The sequence below is a fragment of the Lactuca saligna genome, chromosome 8 (assembly GCF_052625555.1).
Source record: "Lactuca saligna cultivar CGN05327 chromosome 8, ASM5262555v1, whole genome shotgun sequence".
Lineage (NCBI taxonomy): Eukaryota > Viridiplantae > Streptophyta > Magnoliopsida > Asterales > Asteraceae > Lactuca > Lactuca saligna.
Genome location: NC_136424.1, coordinates 271,449,189 through 271,455,032, shown reverse-complemented (window position 1 = coordinate 271,455,032; position 5,844 = coordinate 271,449,189). Strand labels below are relative to the sequence as shown.

Here is a 5,844-nt window from a genome sequence, read left to right as displayed (position 1 = left end):
TTGGCAATGGTGTCTATCTTTGCCCGATCCACCTCAATTCCCTTTTTAGAGACTTTGTGTCCCAAAACTATACCCTCCTTGACCATGAAGTGACATTTTTCCCAATTTAGGACCAAGTCGGTTTTCTCACACCTAGCAAGCATTGAGTCAAGATTTGTGAGGCAGTCATGGAAAGAAGATCCGAATACAGAAAAGTCATCCATAAAGACCTCCATGAACTTTTCCACCATATCATGGAATATGGCGGTCATGCACCTTTGAAATGTCGCAGGTGCATTGCCTAGTCCAAAAGGCATGCGTCTATAGGCGAAAGTCCCACTTGGGCATGTGAAGGTGGTCTTTTCTTGGTCCATTGGGTCTATGGGTATTTGAAAATACCCTAAAAACCCATCTAGAAAGCAGTAATAGCTATGGCCCGATAGTCTCTCTAACATTTGATCTATGAAAGGAAGGGGGAAATGGTCTTTGCGAGTGGCATCGTTTAGCTTTCGATAATCGAGGCACACTCGCCAACCGGTTACCGTTCGCGTTGGAATTAACTCGTTCTTTTCGTTGGTGATGACCGTCATTCCTCCTTTCTTGGGCACCACTTGGACCGGACTCACCCATGGACTATCGGAAATGGAGTAGATGATTCCTGCATCTAAGAGCTTGACCACCTCCTTCTTGACGACTTCTTGCATGTTCGGGTTCAATCGTCTTTGATGTTGCACCACCGGCCTTGCTCCTTCTTCTAAATTGATTTTGTGAGAGCAATAGGATGGGCTTATTCCCTTGATGTCGGAGATGCTCCATGCGATGGCTCTTTTCCTTTTCTTCAACACGTGTACAAGTTCTTCCTTTTCCGTCTTGGATAGGTCCGAGGCTATGATCACAGGCTTCTGATTTCCTTCTTCCAGAAAGGCATACTCCAGATGGTCAGGTAGTGTTTTAAGCTCCAATTGGTTGTGCTTAGTGACGGACTCGCCGAGTGCAGGTTTGGTACTCGGCGACTTGGTAGCTGCATTCACGACTTCTGGCTTTTCTTCAGATGTACTCGGCGAGTAGATCGGGTCTACTCGGCGAGTAGGGCTCTCAGATTGCTTCTTTATTTCTTCATACTCCGCTTCTTCCAACAGTCTTTCAATGTCTAGTAAGTCCTTTTCTGGGTCAAATGCTTCATCCAAAGCTGCAAACTTGCTGGAATCTTCAGGTATGTCTTCTTCTAATAGTTCGTCGAGCATGTCGATTGAGAAAGCCGTGTCGTCACTACTCCTTGAGTACTTCATGGCTTGGTCTACCCCGAATGTTACTGAATCGTCCCCAACTCGCAATGTGAGCTTAGAATCTCTCATATCTACGATAGCGCTAGTTGTGTTGAGGAAGGGCCTTCCAAGGATAATTGGCACTTGAGGATCTGCCTCCATGTCTAGAATGATGAAATCAGCCGGGAAGACAAATTTGTCCACTTTCACTTGCAAATCTTCACAAATGCCTCTTGGGAAGGTGACAGTCTTGTTTGCCAAATGAATTGCCATTCGAATTGGCCTTGGCTCTGGGAGGTCTAGCTTCTTAAAGAACGAGTATGGCATAAGGTTCACACTTGCTCCAGAATCAGCTAAGGCATGAATTGCAGCCAAGTTGCCAAATTGGCAAGGTAAAGTTAAGCTCCCCGGATCACCCTTCTTCTTTGGTAACTTGTTTAGCATTGCGGCGGAGCAGTTCTCATTAAGCACTACCTTCTGCACTTCCTCCATCTTTCTTCTGTTGGTGAGGAGTTCCTTAAGGAACTTAGCATACTTGGGCATTTGCATGACGGCTTCAATGAAAGGAATGTTGATTTGAAGAGTTTTAATGTGGTCTAGAAACTTATGATATTCCTCTTCCTGCTTCTCTTTCTTGGCTCGGGCTGGGTATGGCATTGGAGGCTGGTATGGCTTCAAGGGAGGCTGTTCATTCGTTTTAGCTGGGGTACTTGCCGAGTCCATTGGTCCTACTCGGCAAGTAGAACTCTCAGATTGTGAATCTTGGTTTTCTGCTTGTTCTTTCGTTCCTTCCTTCTGCGAGTCCCTGGTTGCTTCAGTTCGAATGGGGGCCAGGGGAGTGATGATCTTCCCACTTCTCGTTGTGACAATGTTTACTTGTGCGCCTCGTGGGTTGTTCTCGGTTTTGCTAGGAAGCTCACCCGGTGACCTTTGGTTTAGTTGTTGAGCAAGTTGCCCAAGCTGTGTTTCTATGTTGTGGATGGATGCTTGCTGGTTCCTGAGCATGGTTCTTGTTTCTTGGATAGCAGCATCATGGTCACTATGTCTTTTCTCGGAAGCAGCCACAAATTTAGTAAGCATATCTTCCAAGCTTGGCTTCCTTTCTTGCACCGGCTCCTCCTTTTGATAAAAGCCTCTCCCTTTTTGTCTATACTTCTCCTCCATGGCCTTCTTGTACTCTTCGTAAGGCAGCCACTCTTTCTTTTGTTTGCGCCAGTCCTCATCATACCTGTCACCCCTCGAATAGCATGCTTGTGCCTTCTTGTTACCATTCTCATCCAAATCGCAATCTCTAGTGAGGTGAGGTCCATTGCATTTTTCACAACCCACCCGAATAGCATGGATAGTTTGATCCATTTTGTCCATTCTTCTATCCATGGTTTTTAACATGGCCATGACCGCGGATAAATCTTCAGTGGTAGCATACGCAGCTCCCCTCGTGACATCATTCCTAGGGTTGTGGTATTCTCTAGATTGTTTAGAGAATTCTTCAATCAATTCTTTAATCACCGGGGGTGGCTTCTTTGTAAGTGGGCCTTGCGAGTCTAGCAATTGCCGGGTTGTGACCTTGACTCCATCATAGAAGATGGAAACTTCTTGCTGGCTGTTTAGATCATGGTGTGGGCAGTTTCTTAGCAGACCTTTGTACCTCTCCCATGCTTCATATAAAGACTCTGCAGCTTGTTGTTCAAAGTTTGCAATGGCCTTCTTTAGTTTGGCTATTTTGGATGGTGGGAAAAAGTGATCAATAAATTCTTCCTTCATTCTGGCCCAAGTAGTGACTGATCCGGGGGGAAGTGACTTGAGCCAGTCTTTAGTAGCACCCTTGAAGGTTACCGGAAGCATACGAAGTAGTTGAGTTTCGCGAGTTACATTTGGAATATTGAAGTAATCAGCAATATCATTTACTTCATCCAAATGTTTGTAGGCATCTTCATGATCTTTCCCATAGAAAGGTATTTCCTTGAGTGAAGCTAGGATATGACCTTTTAGCTCGAAGGTAGCAGTCGCGGGAATTGCGGGTTGCACAAGTCCCGTGCCATGGTTGTCGCGCATCCTCTTCTTCCATTCTCCTATGGGGATTTCATCAATGTTAGCCATAGTGAACGCTAACTCTTCGTCCGACTCGGTTTCTTGCTCGTACGTTGTCTCCTCTTCTTCCTCGGTCTCGTATCCAATATCTTCTTGAATTGGCTCCTCAATTATCAAAGAAGCGCTAGAAGCTCCTGATTTACTGCTCTTCTTTTTCCCAAAAACAGTCTTCAAGTTGGACAATGGTGATTTCTTTGGTGTGCTTGAACTCTCCACGTCCTTCCCTTTTTTTCTTTTCAATGCGGATTCGGGGTCTTCAAACGGGGGTACCAGTGGTGTGTTTGCTACTCTGGTCATGAAAGTCCTGAAATCAATTAAATAAAAAGCGTACAAAGAACAAAAAGATTGTAAAAATAAAGAAAATCTACTGCTGAGTAAACTGCTACTCGCCGAGTAGGTGCGATTGCACTCGGCGAGTATCAGTGATATTTCAAAAAATTTCTAAGTTTTAAACTAACTAAAACAGATACTAAAACCTAATTACTAATTACTAAATTGCAATAAATGAACTTTATGAAGTAAACTCACACAAAGGATCGAAAAAATTAGGAATTAGCTTAATTATTTAGAACCGTTCCCCGGCAACGGCGCCAAAAACTTGATGTGTGTAAAACCAACTAGTTTTATCCCTACTTTTTATTATTAATTTGAGCACACAAAGGCAGTGAACCTGTCTTTAAGTGGTATAGATTGATAAATAAGGTATCGAACTCAGGGAACAGAAAATTAAACTAATAACTAATTTTAACTAAAACAAATAATAAAAGTAAAGGGTTTTTCTCTAGTTTTTCAAGACTAGAAACTTAGACAAACTAAATTAACTAATTAACTAAAGCAACAACTATTCACCAAATTTGATAAAGATGTTTCTATTTAGGTTCAACCAATTCACTCCTATGGTTATTTAAGTTTAAGATAGATTAATTGCTATTGGTTACCAATTATAATAGTTAGGTTCATATTCATTACTCCTAACCCTTAGACAATTAACTAATTTAAGCGTTGATCAAGTGTTTAAACTAATTAATTCCCTAGATTAATTATTTGGATTAAATAAGATTTCTAATGGTCAATTAAGTTATTAATTCAATTAACCTCTTGTTGATGGTTTCTCAAACAAGCTCACACATTACTCTTCCTATTTTCTTATTAATCTTAGTTTCATAATCATTACTTCTAAGCATATGGTTTAGCATTCACATAGACATATTGTCACAACTGGAAATTTTGTGTCATGTAATCTATACATTCAACCTAATGTGAATCAAAAACTTCAATCAAATACAATATACAAGCACTACAAGTAGTCATCAAACAATTGGAGACCCTAGAAGTCCTTGTTAAGTCCATTTTGGACTAGGACTTCCTATTTGGATCCAAATGGACCAATAAGCTTCCAATTGGACTATCATGGGCTTAGGACCCTAATTGGGCTCTAATTGAACCCACACTTATTTAATTTAACATTTTAGGTCATGTTGGGCCTATAATGAAATGAATTGAAAGCCTTGATACATGAATAACCTAAACTAGTCCAATAAAAATATAAAAATCATACTACATTCTTTTAAGCATAAAACACACTCTAACTAACTCAAATTTTGGGCTTAAGGAAGAAAAGCCCAAATTTTTCTTTTCCCTTTCAAAAATCTCGGCCCAAAGGCCCAAACCCAAAGAGAAATGGAAGTGTTGACTTAATGCATGCCACCTCATTAATATCCAAAGGATATCCATGCAATATTTCCCATTCCTCCATGCACATCACCTCAAATATCACCTCTCTTCTCTCCTCTCTCTCACTCTCGGCCATACACACATACACACACCAAAAATATCTCAAATTCTCTCTAGATTCACTCAAGAACACTCCCTTCTTCCCTCTCCAAAATCTCGAAAAATAGGAAGCATTCAAGGAAGTTCTTCCACAAAAATCATCATCTAAGGTAAGGTTTTGCTTGGATCTATGACTTGTATTCCTTATTTATCAAAAATCTCTTCCTAATCCATGCAAAAATCGTGATCTTGCACCCTAGAACCATCTCAAACTCGAGATCTTCATCAAAGGGAGCTAAGGCCAAAAACACTTCATTTTTCCTTCCATTTTTCCTTGCAAAACCGAATCAACACCCCAAGGTGAGCTTCATACCCCCTATTTTCTGTTTTTATGAGTTTTGTGGGGGGGGGGGATACAAGTGAAAGTGTAGATCTATATGTGTTTTGTATGCCTTGTATGATTTCCATGCTTATATGTATGCTTTTATGTGTTTTTATGTTGGATCTAGCATTAAAACCCATCAAAACCGAGATATATCTTGTGTTAAATGATTTTAGCTTCAAACATATTTCTAAACACAAAGTATTTCAAGAAAAATGGCTAAGTGGTTTAGTAATAATTTTCTTTGGGTTAAAAACACAAATTTTGGGCTTAAAATGTGAAAAATGCAAAAATAAGGGCCCAAATTGACATTTCACAGATTCTGATGGATGAAGTGTGCCAAAACAGTTTCAA

General features: G+C 40.7%; 1 non-coding gene across 1 annotated transcript; it reads left to right on the top strand.

Annotated features, from left to right (window-relative positions):
- The first annotated feature begins 2,853 nt into the window (after window positions 1-2,853).
- LOC145013471 (small nucleolar RNA R71) lies at window positions 2,854-2,960 on the top strand. Its single transcript, XR_013665029.1, has one exon. It is a non-coding gene; the product is annotated as a small nucleolar RNA R71 (small nucleolar RNA).
- Window positions 2,961-5,844: the final 2,884 nt, after the last annotated feature.